This window comes from Lagopus muta, chromosome 7, assembly GCF_023343835.1.
Source record: "Lagopus muta isolate bLagMut1 chromosome 7, bLagMut1 primary, whole genome shotgun sequence".
Lineage (NCBI taxonomy): Eukaryota > Metazoa > Chordata > Aves > Galliformes > Phasianidae > Lagopus > Lagopus muta.
This window is the reverse complement of record NC_064439.1, coordinates 33,142,448-33,162,682: the sequence shown is the minus strand read 5'-3', so window position 1 is coordinate 33,162,682 and position 20,235 is coordinate 33,142,448. Positions and strand designations below refer to the sequence as shown.

The 20,235-nt window shown below is 39.1% G+C and overlaps 1 protein-coding gene across 1 annotated transcript in view; it reads right to left on the bottom strand.

The window, feature by feature from the left end:
• Positions 1-20,235, bottom strand: part of CHN2 (chimerin 2) — a 166,392-nt gene that overhangs the window by 145,224 nt on the left and 933 nt on the right. The window lies entirely within an intron of this gene.

The window sequence follows — 20,235 nt, the reverse complement described above, 5'->3', positions numbered from 1 at the left end:
TTCAGTAGAGAGTCAGTATTTGATCTTAGCTGACAGTTTTGCTTCCTGTTACACAGCTACGACAGATCTTAATGTTAACATCATATAAGCTTCAAAGAATTCTCTCTGAAAAATATAAATGAAGACTTTCAGACACAAAAAGTTGGCATTTTTGAATTGCAACTTTTCCTAGAATAGTTATCCTTAAATATCTGCCACAGAAAACTTAACACAGATACATAAAGGAGACAATTAAAAAAATACAAGATGAGCAAGAAATATTTCATGCTATAATTATCCCTTGTATTAAGCATTCTAAAGCGCAGCAGAAACCATCAATTCTAGCATTCTGAATCCTAAAACAAACATGCAGAAAAGACGAAATTACAGACAGAACACAAAGCAGTTCCCTGTATTAAACAGTGCAGCAAAATAACACTCCACTGGCACACTTGCTTGGAGATAAAATCATGCCAACATTATGGCTTTTCCATATGTTGGTTAAGAAAGAAGAAGACAGTGAGAACTTACAGAGTCCTTCACTGAAAGCAGGGGAAAAAGAAAACAAGAAAAGAACTCCTCCAGCTAATATGTGCCAAATCCTTTTCAGAATAAATAATATCTCTCTGGAAAATATTACATCGTATCTGACTGCATTTATGAAGAATTGAGCGTTCAGAAATGTATGCAAAGAGTAACTAGAAGCTTCAGTGCCCACGTGCATCATTCAGATGTATGCTACAAGCAGGTATTTGTTTTAAAAGCACAGCTTTCCTGCAGGGAAAAGCCCATTCATTAGCATCAGCCACTGAGTTCTGATTTCACCACCACAATCAAACGGTTCTGCAGCCCCTTCCCACGGTTACACCCAGACGCTAGCTGCCATATTTCTGCTTTTACACAACAGCACTGTTATTTGAAGATGCTGCAGCTAAGAGCATGTCTAGACAGAATAATGTGGATTCGACCTCCGCTGCGGGAATCGATGTCTTCTCAACTCTGAAAATGCAGCTAATGACTTCGATGGTAATCACAGCTGCTCACAAAACAGCTGGAGCAAGGAAGTGGCCACTCAGATGCCACTTTGTCGTTTGGTTGGAAGGAGACAATAATGTCTGCCTTTGGATTTGCACAGATGTCCCAGCACAGAGTGGAAAGATGACAGGTTGCCCGCAGTGCCAGGTTTAGGAAAAGACGTAACCCAGCATGCTGGTTTCATTTCATGAACAAACAAAATGTTTCCTTTCATAACTCATTTTACAACAGAAGCAGCAATGATTCCAGTACTGCTGCCAAGTTCCTCTGGAGTGTTTACAGCCCCCTCAACCTACCGATTTCTTCTGCAGTGCCGGCTGCTTCCTAACTTCTCCTGCCAACCTGGTCACCTTACTATGTGCTGCAAGGCTGCAGCAGTGATTAAGCCCCAAACTCATCTTAAGGACTATTCTTTGATTTCCTGACTGATTAAATACCTTCCATGAGCATAAGCTGTTAGTACAAGTAATCAAATAAGGTGGTGTCTAGCCTGGCCACCAAACTCGTATCTTCTTGGAAATGAATGAAAGGCTTTCACATTCAATCTCTTCACTAAGTAGATATAATTTAAAGATACTGTAATTACTGCCAGGATAAGCCACAAAGAAAAGGAAACATTCTGAATTGAAGTCACAGGAAACTGAAGTTTCTCAGTCTTTTAATTAATCAGAAAGTTTGGAAAACAGGAGCTAGGGTGTGGAAATGGCAGATAGGGACAACACTGGGGGCATTACAGGTGGGGTCTCATGCAAGACGTAATGAGCTGCTGGGCAGTGGCTAGTTCAGAGGATTCAGGATAAAGGAAAGAGGATTCAGGTGCTCCTCCAGTCACAGGAGGAGCACACTATCACTTATTGTCATACTTCCTCCCGCAAGCTGCCCACCAGCCATTCCACAACTGCTGCTAGGACTAAGTGGTTTCAATCCAAACCCAAGCGCATGCTATCCCAGACATAAAATGAAGACATTGGGAATGGCTCCATGAAGCGCGCAGATGAAACAGCTAATGGAAACAAAATAACTACAGGCCCTTATCCTCATTATGAAGAGTATCACGCAGCATTTAGCCGACCAGTTGAGACATGCTGTCACCTCATTCTGATGATGCAATCAGCTCTACGCTGCTGATCCACCGTCTATGTAGGGACCTGCTGATAACACTGATGTTCTGCAAAAGCAGAAATGTCTGTCCATATGGAGACCATTGTAAGAATGAGCATCTCTTTATGCTCCTGGTTGGATTTCTCACTTATTCTATGTCATTGACCATAATGGATCAAATATTCTGAAAAACAAAGCCAATTTCATTTTACTGCTCCCCACAGTATTTGTACTGTCTTAGCAAAGAGGAGCTAGAAATTTAAGCACAAAGAGCATTTACTTCCTGCTAGAAAGACCTACATAAATGTTCATTTTTTAAACAGTTTTTGTATTTTTCGAAAATTTTAAACTAACATCTGAGTCACCTTCGAAATTCTCTCCATAGATATTTGATGTACGAGTTGTTTTCCAAGACTGAATGGGACCAAGGGACCCAAAGATGTTATGGTCTTTTTTTTTTTTACTCTATCACGTTATCTGAGACCATTGTGAATTTGAAAATTTACACTTACGAAATTATTGAGATCTTAAAAAATATATTTATGGACTATGCTTAAACTAGAAGAATCCATTTCCCAAAATGACATAAATCTGGTAACCTCTCCATTTTTAAAATTATGCTAGTTTTGGTTGTAAAATATTTCATGTATGAAATAAATTAATTCTTTGAAACTTGGAAGATGCAGTTTTAAAATTCCTGTGGTAAAATAACCCTTCATAGGTGTTATCTTGAATGGCCCAAGAGGATGGTTCAGATTAAGAAACAGAAAGCAAAAGAAAGCTTTGAATTCAAAGATTAATAATTAACCAGTTGCTAATAACTGCTGTATTGAATTGGAAAGACAAACCATCAGCTGCACAGAAACTCACGGTATCTTTATAGCCCAGGTAGCATGAAATATTGAACCTGAAAATTGGCATTATTTCTCCCAGCAGAAAACTCTTCTTGGAACTCATCTAAGTTAATATAAGGGGTCACACAACACTGCCATCTCCACTTCTCTATTTCAAGGGAACAAGGAAAAAAAAAGAAAAAAAGAAAAAAAGAAAAAGAAAAGACTGCATCACAAAGGAGGGAAAAAAAAAAAAAAAAAAAAAAAAAAAAAAGACAGCAAAGTAGGTCTCTAAAATGCTTACTGTGAGTACACTTGTCTCCTGCCACTCTCTGTTCGTTTTAATCCTTTGCTGTTACGAGGTATTACTGTCTGTTTAATAAGCACATTTAATCTAAACAGCTTTGTAGAATTTCAGCTCAAACTCCTAATAAAACAGTGTTCCGAAGATGTGCCAATACTGTAAGCACAAACTATGTTATAATTTGCTTTTAGAAGAAGCGTTTCATTATGTGGCTGACAATTAAATTATAATGTTCTTGCTGACAGTGACCTGTTATGAAGTGTACCCAGACACTCAACTTTGGGATTTTGTGGCTTCTCATCACTTAGTAATAGGCTCTTACAAGCAAAATTTTTGCTTTGTTTGTAATACTGAGTAATATCCTTTCTCATAAAGCTCCCTGAATGGTCAGAATATGCTAGTATTAAAAAAAAAAATAATGTCCAGAGGTATTCTATCAAAACCTCAGAATGCCTCAGACACTAAGGAACTCCTTAACATTAGAAAGGGAGCTTATAAGCAGGAAGGGAGTGACTTTTTATATGGCCTAATAGTGATAGGACAAGGGGAAATGGTTAAACTAATATGAGGGAAATTTAGGTTGCATGTTAGGAAGAAATTATTTACTCGGAGGGTAGTGAGGTACTGGCACAGCTGTCCAGAGAAGCTGTGGATACCCCATCCCTGCAGACACTCCAGTCCAGGTTGGATGGGGCCCTGGGCAGCTGATCTGGTGGGCAGCCCTGCCCACAGCTGGGTGTTGGAACTGGGTGATCTTTTAAGTCCCTTCCAACCCAAACCATTCTATGATTCTATAAAAATGTGCATGCAGTTAATATTTCTTCCCACAAGAAAGGCATGGCATGGCATGAGCATCAAAAATAAAGGCATGAATGAGAACAGACGTGCATCTAGGGGCAAGAAGGGGGACTGGAGAGGAACACTGGACATAAACCCACTCTCCTCTTGGAATGTGAGCTGGTGGTGAGGGAAACAGCTCTTTGGAAAGCTTTTGGGTAACACCTGTATGAAGCGCTTCCCAGTGAGGGCATGCCAGGCTGCCCTGCCTCTGGACCTCACCACTTCCACAGACCACTCCTTCCTCTTCCAAGGTCTAAAAATAAATTTGCTTTTAGGTAGAGTTCAGCACTAGAAATCTCAAACGCATAAAGAAAGGTTCAGAAAAACAGCATGAGAAATATTGTATTGGCACAAAGGGAGCTCACTTTTGAAGTCTAAAGAAAAAAGTTAACAGAGTATATTCCTCGCCTGGAACAGGTCAGATCAGGATTAATGACTGCTAAAGCAACAGCCTTTGAGTACATACACATGTATGCCAACTCTACCACTAACTTCAAGCAAGCTTCATTATTTTGATTTAAAGAACAGTGTGTGCTCAGTTTCATCTCATCTGATGTCTTTTACCTTCTTCTACTGCAATATTTAAAAATAACTAATCCTGCTCAGTTTTTCATTTCCTTGACCAGCTACATGTTATGGTGAAACCCAAGTACCCTGCATGAAGTTTTTTGATAATTTTCTAAAAATTGTTTTCCTTTAAAAAAAAAAAAAAAAGAGAGAGAGAAAAGAAAAAAAGCAGACAAAAAAACCCCAGACAACAAAACAGTGTTTAAGTGTCAGAAGCTTGTCTAGACCATATCGGCCCATACTTAATAAAGGCCCTTCATTACTGTGTGCTCACCACTCACTGGATTGACCACAAATCCAACTGAGACAAAAACATTCTGGGGTGCTCCAGATGCTTACAGGTATAAAGCTTGCCTACTTCGGCTCCAAACGTGTTTGTAATCGTACAGGCTGTCATACTAATCTATCTCAATTCCAGTTCTGGATCTCAAATACTCAAAACTGAAACACCACTTTTCAAACTCCCCAGACACAGAAGAAGCTGTGATATGTTGCAAGCAACCACGAGGGCTGAAGAAAGGAAAGTTACACTTGAAGAAACACTTTCTGCTGGTTTACAGCCTAATAAAAACAAATAGAAACCAGATTCTGCATTTAAAATTATTCTTGTCAAAAACTATTATCTCTTCTCTATCTATGATAAACAGACACATGAGCTTACACATTCACACAAGGTTTTTACAGTTTGGACATTTTTAATGGGTTTGTAACTGTAGGTAGTGTTGATACACATACTAGGAAATTTTGACAGGGCTGATAAAGCCTTTGAAATCTGATTTATAAGTCACTCTGGAGGATACATTAAATCTTGCTAAAAGGAAGCTAAATGGGGAAGTTAAGAGAGTTAAACCTTTAAAGGCTGCATGGTAAACAGAGATACGACATTAGAGGCCCAGAGCAAATACATGCTCCCTATTAAACAAAATCATTTGAGAAAGCAGAAAGGAAGACAGAAAAGCTAAGCAGCAGGGTACGAAGCATTATCGGAAGCAAAAAAAACGTCCCTCTGAAAGCTGAAGTCATGTCCAAATGAAAGAAGTTGACTATTGCAGGGTAAATGAGAAAATACATACAGCCAAAGCAAACTCAAACCACAGCAGAGTACAACAAAAGACAGGCTGAGAAATTACTTGCATAACAACAAATCCTTTACGGGATGCCAAGCCTTCCAGTCCAGCCAATAAATGGTCAAGGCATAAAAGGATCCATTGCAGATCACAGAAGAAATAAGTATTTTGAGATCTGCATGTAGAGAACACTGAGCCCAGAGAACACCCACAACAGAACACCTTTTTATGGGAGACTGGTTGGACCATTCGCTTCACACGGAGCTTTCAGTGGGGTTTACAGAACAAACACACGAACAATAACAATTTTATATAGATCAGGTTATACTAATCAAAGACTTTGTAAGAGATTCAGGGTTGAAACAGCATTTGACTGTCTTCTAAAATGTCCTCATTATTAGAGAGTGGGAAGTGGGATAATATTATGTCAGTTTTACAAAAGGCTGCAAAGGAAAGCCAAAAAACTCCAAGTAGCCTGACAGCTGCACTGGGCAAATTTACAGAAACAATTAAAAAGAACAGTACTACCAGACAAATATATTAGGAAAGTCAACAGCTCGTGTAAAAGCTTGGAAATTTAGCCTAAAATTTGGTTTGGTTTGAAGTAAAAACTCTCTTCAAACTCTTCCTTCTCAGTACTTCAGAAAGCTGGTGTGGCCCTGCAAGTGAGCTTCTTGTTCCCTCTTTCAAGCCCCTCAAATGAGAGCTGGCATCTCCCATTACATGGACTAGAGGCTCTGATAAATCACAGGGTACAGTAAACTGAGCTGACTACAGAGCTAACCCATAAGATCACATTTCTTCACATTTGTCACAACCTGGTGGATTATCAGAAGTAAAATGCTCTTTTTCACAGGTTTATGGAGGTTTAGACATACAAAAAAGTTCTGAAGTCATTTCTGCTTGACATTAAACAATCAGCCTCAGTATCTGCAAGCAAGATAAATACATTAATGGTGGAAAAAAAATATATATGTTAAAATAAAATATGCAAATGCTTTCAGATGTGCATATTGTTGATACTTTGGAAAGGTTTTGTCCAGCCACGATGTTTCTCCTTGCAAGAGTGGTAGGGGACACGTCAAAATTGTTACCTCAGCAGTTGCTATTCCAAATGGTATTCAACAGCTTCAGAAACGAATAGCATCAACTTAAAGTACGTAGTGATGATTAAATCTGTTCTGAAACATTTCCTAGGGAGGAGTCTGATCATCAGGGATGGGGAAGCTGATAACAGACTAAAGAACTGTTGGAACACAAATGCAGAATTACACTGTTCCAATCACTGATGTCAGCTGGAGCCACTTCACTGCTTTAAGCACAATTCTTTCCTAACTCCAAGCCACAGAGTGGTATAAATGTACAAGTAGAAGGAAGGAGAATATACAAGAAAGGAGGGAAAAGCAAAAAGAAATATAATTAAACTGTAGTGGGACAAAGCATGTCCTAAGCTAGTTTTATAAAAGGAACCACAATGGAAAAGACAAACTTATGACACTGTATTTCACCAAGCAAAATAAGAAACATAATAAGGAAAAGAATTTTTGAAATATGTCCCTGTCACATTTTTATGATTTTTATTATCGGTATTCCACATCATAACATCATGTAAAGCACTGGTAGTTAAAGAGTTAATACCCCACTTACATAGACTGCCTATTTTCCAAATACCTGGAACTCGGAAGAGAACTACATACCCCAGAAGACTCTGCCTTCAGAGGGGAAGATAAAGCTCCTGGCAAGTTCACAGAATCATAGAATTACAGTGGTTGGAAGGGACCTCTAGAGATCATCGAGACCACCCCCCCTGCCAAAGCAGGTTCCCTAAACCAGGTCGCACAGGTAGGCATCCAGGCGAGACTTGAATATCTCCAGAGAAGGAGACTCCACAACCCCCTTAGGCAGCCTGTTCCAGGACTCCCTCTTTCCTTGCTGTCTGGCAGTATGTGCATGTTCTCCCCAGCTGTTTTGCTTTCAATTTCATAGTAAGACCTTTGGTTTCGGACACTCTCTGTCTCATTTTACTTGTTTTTGTAGCCTCAGTTCCAATTATGTATTATATTGTACTATCTTGTGTTCCAATATCATATTTAGTTAATTAACCTTCCTCCACAAATTGCTGCCACTGTTCTGCTTTTAAGTCCATCTCCCATCTCCCTACCCTTCCCCCCTTTTCCCTTTTCCCTGGGCACGGGTCTGTAGGTCCCCTGCCCCATTTGTCACAAAACTGGGCTGAACCAGCCTGTAAACCATTGACACCCCCTCCCCATTTTGGACTAGTGGACCTGTGGGTCTGCTGTCCCCATCAGAGACACAGATAGATCTAGATAACTCCGTGACAGTCCCTGATATGAGCAAAAAGCCTGTCATAAGCTCCAAGGGGGTGGTACTGTCTAATGAATTGTGAACATTTATTGGAAAATCCTTTTTTATTGTTTTTCACTCCATGTTGACTTTAATTCTAGTCCCTGCCAGTAGCTGAGTGGTTTCACTGTTCTGCCCATGTTTCTCCCCCATTACGAAACAGGTGCTTTGTTAAGAGCGTACAGAATGATGCAAAAAAGTTCTGTTTTTTTTTTTTTTTTTTAATCTTGCTGATTACAAACTCTTACTGATTACATAAGACTAGCATATCCAGTACTTGTAAAGTTAATATACATCTTACGCACCATAGAGAGTGACAAGCTTTCTGTAAAAAACACCAGTTTCAGACAAATTCGTGTACACGTGCTTCCTAGGCACTCTGTAAGCTTTCAATCAATACACTGCTGCCAGGAGTCAGTGTGCAGTTTTCTAAAGCTTCTTAAGAGGTGAAGCTGAAAGCCTTTTCCTGTAAAGGGGAAGTAAATTACACTACTCAATTACGCTTACAATCGTTTTATATTGGGTTTTTTTCATCCTTAATTTTTGAGAAGCCTGTTTTGATAAGCTTATTATGCATATTGATAAGACTGATCAATTATTTAAAAATAACTCAAACTGAACCAGATTTCCCCTCATTTTCACCACTTAGGCTACAGCACTTGCCAATAACTGTGAATAATACAAATTTTAAATTACACCTTTCAGTGAATATGTTTATTACTGTCATAACTGCACAAGAGGAAGCAATTGCAATGCCAAGTGATGACACGTACTCATCAAACCAAAAGAGATCAAAGGAAGTTAAACAAATACAATACAGAAAAGGCTTTCATGAGTCAAAGCCTTCTGCAGCAGCTCTTTGAAGGCAATGTGTCTCCTTCTTAGCTCACAGAATTAAAAAAGAAACAGACAGTGGGGGTGGGGAACAGATTCCTAATATTTTCCTAAATATCCCTGGTTGCTGGTTGCTTAAACCTACACACACACACACATATGCATACTCAATACATGTAATTAGTAACAGTGCCAATTCGTCACCCTTCTGGCTGTAATTTATACTCACTATGCTTATGCTTGTAGCATTCTTCAAGTTATAGAATGTTGGCCCCAAACTGTCATCTATTCTACATTTCTACAGTCACCAACCTGTTTGCATGGAAAGGTCACGGTCTCATTATAAGTATATCTTTGCAAAAATGAGAAAGCACTAATTAAAATGGGTGGTTAACAACATTCAGCAAGGTAGACCTCCAGTCCTGACTGTACTTTTCACATACACGATAAGGATACTTCTAACTAGTTGCAGCTTATTCTGTTCAGCAAAGTTTTGCTGACATGATTCAGATTTTCTTCATGTTTTTTTTTCATCCTCTTCTTTGTTCTCTTCATTTAACTACCAAGTGATCAGTTTCAGTGCTAAAAAACACCAAACTAAATAAAAGAATAATAACCTTGAAAGTGGCAGATTCTGTTTTAAGTTTCTGATGACAGAAACGCATTTTCTCTCTGAAAAGAGGGAGCAACCAGCTTTCAAGAACAAATCCAGTAGAAAGGCAAAAAGAAAAAACAGGAAGCTTTGTGTTACTTGACAAATTAGTATAATTAATGCTGTATTTCTACACCTTTCACACAGCTTCTTTCAAGTCTATGCTCTACATACCAAAGCTTAACAGAATACTGCTCAGCAATAGCTATTCTAGAATATTTCCATGTATGAACACTTTATTTCATTATTACTCTTAAGAACTTATGTTGAAATAATTTTAATGTGCAAATAAACCCATATATAAACACTACACATCTGTTGAATTTTGTAGCTCCAGCAGAAATCACACAGTACGTGTAGATTTCTTAAGCTTCTTGTGCACAAAGCCTTACTATAACATCAATCATTAAAAACAATACCTTTAACCCTTTGTGGCTGCACTTAAACTTCATTTTTTTTCTGAAGTTTATTTTAAAAAATCAATAGCACAAGGCAATTTAATGGGTTTGGGAAGAGATTTTGTTGTTTTTTTTTCTTGGAGCTTATTGGATCAAGTAATCCATCACTTCCGAAAGGAAATACAGCAATTGCTTGGCAATGTGATGCAGCACTACCCAACAGCAGGCACGGAGAACGTCTTCCTTTTGTGTTGGTAACACTTTTTCGAACCACAGGAAAACAAATCACTCCAAGTGCAACACAGGAAGCCACCATGGCTATCACACCAAGTTTTGCACTGATGGAAATGCAGCTCTCAGAGTTCAATACAAATCTTAGCTTTCCTGTTCTCGAAAGCACGTTGTATTACATATGCACCTATTGTTGCATAGGTCGCTTCCTCACTTTAAGGATCCTGTTGGTTCAGCCACAGAAAAAAAGGACAATACCATTGCATGATGCTTTTGGATATGCCTTAGACCCCCTCTGCTTTGTGTGCTCCCTCAGAGACTCCCAAAATGGCCTGAACCCAATGGGCTAACACCACCTAAGGTTTGGTAACACACCATCAGTGCACCTGATGTTTCTTTCTCACGCATGCTGAGATGTATACTCATCTGATATCAAGATTCCAAGACTTCCATAATAAAATTCTATAGTTTCTATCTCTGTTCTGTGCCATGGTCTGGCATAACACTCCACTTTGTAAAGATAATCCAGAAATCTGTATTCTTGTCTCTACACAAACTAAATAAAAACATTCTGTTCTCTTGTCTGCATGATTTCATAAATTCTAACCAATCTGACATCTACTTACCTCAGTACTTCTCTAATCCATCAGTTTTATTTCTCAGGGACTTCTGTGTTTAGTGCTGTTGGCAGTGTCACAACGGAAGAGGAGAAAAAAGCATCCCTGTCCATCACTGAGTCCATAGCTTTAATTTGTCTCCAAGACCAAAGCACTCACTCAGGAGAACTGACGTTTTATCCATGGCAGCCACTCCTATTTAAGTCATCAGTCATTGTTACTGTCTAAACTTAAGCACAATTTTCAACACACGCGGATATATCAGACTCAAATTAGGATGGTCTAAGGAAGCTTAGAATTGAAATTTGTCTTCCTGTTTTGTTAAGACATCAAAGGTTCAATACTCTCTCTGTAAACAGTTTCATCAACACAGAACAACCTAACTGCATGCTTCAGATTGCAAAATAAAAGAAATACAGAGCTATCACAGCATGATGCCAAAAGCTGTCCATCATCTTGGTTGCCTGGCAGGAGATCAGGAGTTACGGAGAGCATGCTCTTTCATGAAACAGGTACTTATACAAATTATGTATGATTTAAATCTTGTACCTAATCCTTAGAAATTCATCATCAGTGAAATGACATGTCCTACATATATGATGCAAATGCACCAAATATTAAATACATTACACACCAGCACTTGGAGGAGGGGAAATTTTCTATGAAGTCTATCATAATTTGCCCCATCATAACAGCAGATGCTGCTTTAATGGAAACGACATCAAAATACTCAGAGAAGCAACCACCCAGTTCTGCAAGCTGCTGATTTACTACCACAGTGCAGTGGGAACAGAAGGTACCAAGCAGCTTGAAGGGTCAGGACTGAATACCTTGCGCTGATAAAGGGATTTTCATTTGGAAAACAAAATCTTTTACAAACAATTCAGCCTTATGACACTTCTATGTACTACATTAAAAAAGAATCCTGGATTTTACACAACTTTTTATTGCAACATTCAGATTTTTTTTTTTTTTGTATAGCCCTAAATCTTGAAGTTTTATATGAAAAACTCTGCTCTAGCTCTTAAAAGTTCATTTATTATTAGTCTTAACACATGAATCAAAAATAATGAAATGTGATCATACTTCAGCTGGATCATAAATCCTGCTGGGTTGTATGCTCATAAAGCAAAGGAGAGGAAGTAAAAAGCCTTTCACTCCAAAGGAGAGTTTTAGATAAATCTGATTGTTTGACAGTCTTTTGTGCACTACATTAAGAATACTGAAAAGGCTGCAGAAAAAAAGTTACTTTTTTCCCTGATATACTCTGAGCTGCCAAGGCAGAAAGAGATGAATGCTCCTTGTGCCATTAAATATATGCTGTTCTAAACAGCACATTGTTAATAAGATTTTCCCATCAGATTTCTTTGCAACATAGTTGTGGATTTATTTTAAACACGAAACACGAGATGTCAGAATACCGTATCTCAACCTCCAAACTTCTGCTATCTTTTCGAAGCTCTTGGCTGTGGCAAGCATGACCTAGAAGTCACAGCACACTGACTCAGCAGTAACTCTAACTGCTCTATAGGTAAAAACAGCAACAGCACACCAGGTGGGTAAATTATCTCCCACAGTGACTATCAATGGATAACTAAAGAAAAAGGATACAGTAGCTATATAGCAATATACCTCATCGGGGCAGTTTCCCGGCCTTCATACAGCTCAGCAACAGTAGACAGAGGTGATACTATTGTGTTTAGCAGCACCAGATGGATTGCCTGTGAATTCATCTAAACATCCTGAAGGCCCAGATCAGCCACCAGCATATCTAATTGTTGCGTGTCAGAGAGTTTCACGGTTTGTATATGCCTTTAAGCTAAGCAGTACCTATTGCTGAACTCCTAGCTAATAGCTGGGACATTTACAATTGACCTATACATGCACATACATAATATGTAGAAACTACCTATCCCACATTCTACCTGAGATTACATTCAGCAATCCTCACGACCCACCCTGTGTATCTTTTCCCAAGGTGAAGCAGGACCAGCCACCCCAAGAGGCAGGGTTAAATACATCTCATGCACTGAGGCAGCATTTGAGCCTTTACAACCTGATTCCTTGGAAAAACTGAAAGTGGAGGGTTTGCCTGAGCTGCTCAGGATCCCCTCATCTTCTCATTGCTTTGGAGCACACTGCTCTAGTTTACTGGGGAATTAAAGTGGATTCAGTAACTGCTTTACAGAGTAGAAAAACATTATGGCAAAGATTCCATGTCTTTTGATGGAAAACTTAAGGAGCTGTTGGACGTCTTTTGCTTTTGATCATGCATAAGCCCTCCAGCACGTTGTTGGCACAGAACCATGATACTGTAAGAACTTCTGCCTGCCTTTGCGATGGCCCTTCCCAGTACGCACATACATGGTGTGCTTTTCATTTTTCTTTCTTGCCACAAAATGAAACCAAACACTTAACCAATTGATCTGCCATGATAAGACAAATTTTTAGTAATTAAACATCTGCTCAGCAAGCCAAATCTCATTTACAAACTAAGTTCTCCAACTCTAGCATTCAATTTTCTTCTTTGATGAAATAAAAAAGCATGAAATCACAAACACAGTTCATAGCACTTTTTTTTTTTTTTTTTTTTTTTTTTTTTTAAACCAAGAGCAACGTTTAAACAGTCATCAGGAAGGTAAAAAGGAAGGAGAGGAACAGCACCACGATAAGCATGTAGAAAGAAATTCAGAAATGTGACTTGGCACTGGGTCACAACAGGAGACATGTGATTCACTGATGACATGAAAAGGCCCACCTCGCACCTTCCAGACTGTCAGAAACAATATTCTAACTGAGACACCTCGTCTCAGGAGAAATGGACTGCCTGATGAAGATATCCTCAGAACAGATGTCTTATTTACTAAACTAATTGTTTTATGATGACCTTGATCAATAACTACAGAAGCAAAGCATGGGACACTCATGCAATCGTCTGCATTTTAAAAGCCCTTTAACCTGTTCCTACCTCAACAAATGCATGAGACCACACTGCCAAGTTTCAACATTCACTGGCAAGCTTCAAAGCCCATCAACGTTACAAGGGCATTATTGCAGCGTCTGTTTCCTTGTACCAGGACTATGCTCATCCCCAGCCCTGGGATTTGGACTATTGCTGAGTAAAACAGGGTGATGATGAAACTACTGTTGCTGAATCGTGCATGATTCATAGTTTGTAACAACTGCCTTCAAATATAAAATTCAAATTTACATTCTCCTAATCAAAGGTCAGAAAAAGACAGCAAGAATGGGTTATTAGGCATAGTTGCTAAAAGTATACATTTACACTAGCTACTGTGCATAATTCTTAGACAAACTGTGACTACACCTGTGAAGAATGTGATACACAGGAATACTGATTTATTTCCTCTTGCATAAATCCTGGTACATTTCCCTGCAATGAAAGCTCCTTCATGCAATATTAATGTGCCATTCCTTAACACACGCTTCTCCAAATATTTAATCTCCCAAGTATCTCTTCCTTTTGTGGGAGAGAAGAGCAAGTGACAACAGACTGGTCCTCAGCATGAGAACACCTTGTGCCAGCACTCAGTGAGGCAAATGCTGCCATTGCTGCTCTTTAGCCAAAGGTATGCCTCCGTTGTATATAAAAAGTGACACAAAAAACCACCACATTTCTTTGTCTAAAACAGTAGGTTAAAAAGCCCACCTATGCACCATAATAGACAAACGATTATAATTTGAAAATTGCTTTGTAAAACACGATGGGCACAGACACAGAGGAGGATTGTACACAATGTCAAATTTTCTTTCCTATTGCTGCTCAGCATTTGGCATACCTAAGCCTTCGTAAAACCATCAAACAGAAGGCAAGAAATAGTCAATTGAATGGGTATCCAAAAAGGTCATCATAATGACAGCATGGAAAACTGTTCCCTTGATCTTGCACATATGCCTCTAAGATGAGCAGATCTGTAAGAAAAATAAGAATTCTGCTTCATTGCATGTAGATATAACGCTGAAGTGGAGAGACCTGTTTCCAATATGTTTTATTCTTAGCAATCACAGCCTATGCATTCAGTAGCTAACTGTTGGATCAATCATTGCATGAGGATAGAGTACTTTGCCATTTTTCCCTTTTGAATTTTCATTACTTTTAATAAGAATGAAGAGTTCTTTATAATCACCAAATACAAAAGACTTCAGCTTTAATTTAGAGCAAGAACACCCTGGCTTGAAGAAGCTCCATATAAGGAACAGGAAAAAGAAAAAAAAAAAAACAACCATCCTCTTATTGCCCTTTAGAAAATCAAAAGTAGCACCTTATCGGCAGAATGGCAGCATGACTTAAATGGCTTTCATGTACCATTTTTACTATGCTATTTCTATTAGATCATTGAGAATAAACATCTGTTTTCATTTACTAATCTTTTTCCCAATTAGAATCTCTCTAAATCTGTGTACAATAGTAATTTCATTTCTTCTCACTTGCAAGCATCTTAATTAAAATCAGCTTATGTTGACTTTCATTTTTACAATATATCTGCCTATTTCACATCATAGCACCTTCGTGACCCCCAGAGAGTCATAAGCCTTTAATATTTTATTTTGACCTTGTTAAGTTACTGGAACCATCAAAGATTTTTCTTCTTCCCTCACTGAGCCATTTTTTATCATCAAAATGCACAGTATGTGTGAAAATACATAGCTGAGAACTATGCTGCCTTTAAACAACATATCTCTGTTCATTTATGAGAAAGCAATTTGTTGCTTTTCAAGTTATAGCAAGAATGAGTTTTCAAACCATAAACTTCATTATTAATTTAGGATGACCAGTTAAATGGTACATAAATGTCTCTTTTTCCACGAGCTTCAGGACAGAAAACTATTGCTTTCTCTTTTCAATTAAAAACAAAACAAAAAAACATCAAAGAATGATGATTTTAAAAGAATTTATAACAGTCATCTTCTACCTCTGAGTTTACAAAAACAGGAGGTTTGTAGGAAGAAGCAGTATCTTATTAGAGCAGCTAATTAGAAGACACAGCCAAAAAATAGAAATCTCCAGACAAGATATGTAAACCCATCTCAGGCCTGCAGCAGAAAATTTGCCAGTGTGTGTTCAATTTGTTTCAACTCCACCATTTAGCCTAATGATAGAAGTGCACACAGCACGTGAAGAAGCTTTGGCTCAGATGGGAATGGAAAAGTGCACAGGATCCCTTCAGCCTTCACAGCTTCTCTAATGCCTACAGACTTATATTTGGAGCTTGGAGAAACTGTGAGCACATCTTTTTACATTGGCATTATAAAGGCAAAGGTTTTGGCACAATCTGAGTCCTGATAGCAGAGAAAACCTGATGGCATGCTGCCCTTCAGCACACTTTACACTTACTTCAGGGTGGATGCCAGCACCCCCCTTACCTGATAGACGCCCAAATTTTCTCAGCCTCTTGCCCATTACCAGGAAGCAGAAAGCTTTTTAAGCAGAGCTCTTTTTTAGGAGGGCTCCAAGTCTTGAAGGCAGTTGGGATTCAAAAAATGTGTAAATGTGGCACCTGGGTACATGGCTTAGCAGGCATGGTGGTCATGGGTTGACTGCTGCACTAGACGATCTTAGTGGCCTTTGCCAACTTCCATGGACCAGCCACTGTGTTAGCTTTATGTGGCACAACTGTGCAGAGGCTAAGACTTCTGATGTCTACAAACACAGCTGCATGGAGCCTGGTTGAGAAGCGTGCTGATTTTTTGGGTTTTTTTTGCTCCTCAGAAAAGCAGAGAGACACAATTGCAAAGGTGTCTTCAAGCAAGACTGAATTTAAATTCAGAAAGTGGAGCTTGAAGTTTGTCAGTCACAATCAGTATTTGGCTGCTGGGTAGAGGAAGCTGGGGTCAGCTGATGATGATGTGGGAGAAGTAAATGGTTTGACATAAAAAGATGAAAAAATTCCAAAATAATTAAAAAAAAATAAAAATCTAAAAGTTCAGAATGAATAAGTGTCTGTACTACGACAGGAAGCAGAAGGGAATAGGTCTATCTTAAGGAAAAAGCAGTGTGAAGAAAAGCACAGAAACACATACAGTCAACTAGAGAATAGAAAACAAGAAAAGATGCCACTTGTGCCTGAATCAGCACTTCATCTGGGAAGAAGAACAAAATTTAGGAGCTTGCAAGGCATAAAGCTAACAGATCGCATGGGTATTCACTATATAAGAGATTATGGGAAAGTTAAATGGAATTCCCAGAGGGAGTAATTATAATTTCAGCACTTCATTTGCTCTGCAGATTTACTCAAGATCCAAAGAAGAAAATTTAACTGCTTAGCAGATCCACCTTCCTCCCTCTGCATAGCACAGTCTTTTATCTCTCAGCCACACTGAAACATAACTGTTTACAGTCAACGAGTAGCTTATGTTCTGCCTCCAAAAGCAGAGTGTTATGTGTAGAAATGCAGCACAAATGTCCCTGCTCACTACTGTGGATTTTGCTGCCCTTAAGTGCAAGCTTAGAGAAGAAAATCTGTCAGACTCAGGTCACATGGGGCCCATGACAGGAACCTGGCACTGCCAAACCTGTGGTTAGCATCCTCACAGTAGGATCCTCACAGTGCTGCTGGAACCAGCACTAGAGACACCCAACTCAAGAAAGGACAGGGTTTTGAGCTGTGAAAGCAAAGGAGCAACGGACTGTTAAGAACTAACCCTTGCACTAGCGTTAGTTTATACCTCATAGCTCTCCATATGCATCAGCTCCCTATCTGTGCAGTTACAATGAGTCACCCTGCCGTGCCACTGTGCAAACTGCTCCAGGACAGAATCAACTTCTGGTCATGCACAGGCACAAGTTGAAGTGAAGGCTATAATTCCCACTTGCACCTTTGCAGACTGTAAGAGGGTTGGCAAAATACCTACACCCTGAAATCCTTGGACAGCTTTCTCACATGAAATATTTTTGAATTGTTTAGTATTGGACTTGTTTAACATCCTCACTGACATGAATAGGCAAGAATCAAAACAGAATTGCTATGAGGCAAATGGTCACTTGCAGGAACAAATTCTCAAGGCTTCAGAAGTATCATTAATGAACTTACTTCTTTTCCCCTCCCTGGCCTTAGTGTGACTGCTTTGTTCCTACAGCTGTGCTCACCAGTACGATATATATGTGACTAACGAAGGAGAACTGTCTGTATTTTAAGAAAGGCAGGTAAGAGACAGGAATTTTCATTCACTTATTTAAAGGGGTGACTTCTTCCATCTGCCATTCAAACACTAATTTCTCCTATTATCACTCAGTCAATAATCCCTTTACTCCTTAGAAGACAGATTCTGGCTAACCCTCGCCTTTCCATACATATCGTACAGGCCAACCAAAATTCTGATCTGAGCAGAGAGAATCTGAAAACACTCAGCACCACGCTGCATTTAGATGACTGGAATCCAGCTGTCAACCAACTCAATGTGTATCTGTGCACTTCCCCCAGCTACCACCACCACAAATTCCCTAAAGAAATTACAGAAAACTCCTTAAGTATAACATCATAGTGCTCAACACTAACCACATATTTGGGTATTACAGAAACTTCTCTCTGGACATCTGTTGTTACCTCAAAAACAGAGTAGATCCTGACAATGGTTTCAAATTTGAATTATACACTCTCAAGAACAGTTCTGTTTCTTCTCAGAATGCTTGTAAATGAACACATCTTCAAAAAACAAACAAACAACAACAACAAACACGTTTTCCTGAAGCTAAAAGTTCATTTACAAATAGGATACTTCATGTAAACACAAAATCATCAAGGTTGGAACAGACCACTAAGATCACCAAGTCCAACCAGCCACGCATTGCCACCATGCCTGCTAAGCACTTCCCTCAGTGCCACATCTATCCCTGAACATCTCCAGGGATGGTGACTCTAAGCTGTCCATAGATTACTGCAAAACCTGGAGGTATTATATGAACAATGCTTAAATTTGGCTTCAGAAGTTCTGAGCAAGATGGACAATTGCTTCTAGAGATGGACAAATGATCCAGCAGCACAATATACAGCTTGACAAGTCAGTGGTGGAATGGACTCCTGTAGCTTGCTATTCTGCTATCAGCCATGAACTTTACTTCTACTAGTAAAATGTTGCATGATACTATAATCTTCCCTTTTATGCTGAGTAGAAATAATTATGTCATTTTGAAGTCTTCATACTGCTAAATTAAATATACACATAAATTCTAGCAAATTAAATTTAAAAGCAAGACTGTTTGGTTAGATTATGTAAAAAAGTATGCACTAAGACTTGCTGAGTTCTGAGAACTGAAACCGCAGACAGACAAAATACAGCTGCACACATTCAGATATGGTGCATTTGCTAATATTGGAAACTTCAGCATGCTGCAGCAAATTCAACTTCTGATTAGTATGTGCATAGAAAAAAAACCCAACACACTGTAGAAAACAAAAAGCACTTCAAGGTTGTAAAGTATGAAAGTGAAAGACACCCTGTTGTTTTATGAAGCACTTGACAATATTTATTACTTTTATCACTGTGGCATCTAACAGCCCCAAGTGTGGGCCAAGACCTTGCAAAAAATACAGAAAAGCTTGACCACAAAATGCTGAAGGCTGCAGCACAGTTCTGGCAAGCACCAGCCTAGCTTTCAACAGCATGCACCCAAAGCCCAGAGCTCAGCTCCTAGGCTGGATGTTAAATTTGAAACAGGAGTCACTGAAGGACACCTGGAGTCATCCATATCAAATGAAAACCAAAGATGTGCCTGAATTCCCACTGCTTTCTGCAGTTCCGGCATTTGAACTGCAAGGATTCAGCATGGGAGATGGATCCCAGAGACTACAGCCAAAGAGAATCACAGTGGTGATGGGTCAATGGTTGGACCAGATGATCTTAGTGGTCCAACCTTAATGATTCTGTGATTCAGGAGTGTGCACTGAGCACTGTTCTCATGGGCTGGAATGGAACATAGGGAAGACCTACAGTCATGGAGCAAGGAAGTGCATGGGAACATGATTCTTAACAGGTAGGTTGTTGCGTTGAATTGACTCTTTCTTGTTTTCATTCCGGTCCTGCGACTCTTGCATCATGAACATGAACACAACACAATTTCTCATGCTACTTCTTTTAGGTGCTTGCTTTCTAGTTAAGGCAATCAGGGCTTGCAGTGTTTGTGTTTTCTATTAAAAGGGTTGGAATAAATACTAGTTTTAAGCAGCCAGTTCTTTCTTTGGATCTGGCAGTAAGTGGCGCATCCTGGAACAGTGACACATGCAGTAAGTTGTGTAAGCCATACACCATCTTCAAAAGAAATAGTCGTTTACTGCCTGTTACATATATATGTTTCTTTTCTGTGGTTGTATTGATAGTCAAAGGAGCTCGTCGGCTTTTCACAGCACATATTGCTGCTCTTAAAAAGAGCTCTTACAAATTCTCAGTCTGGCACC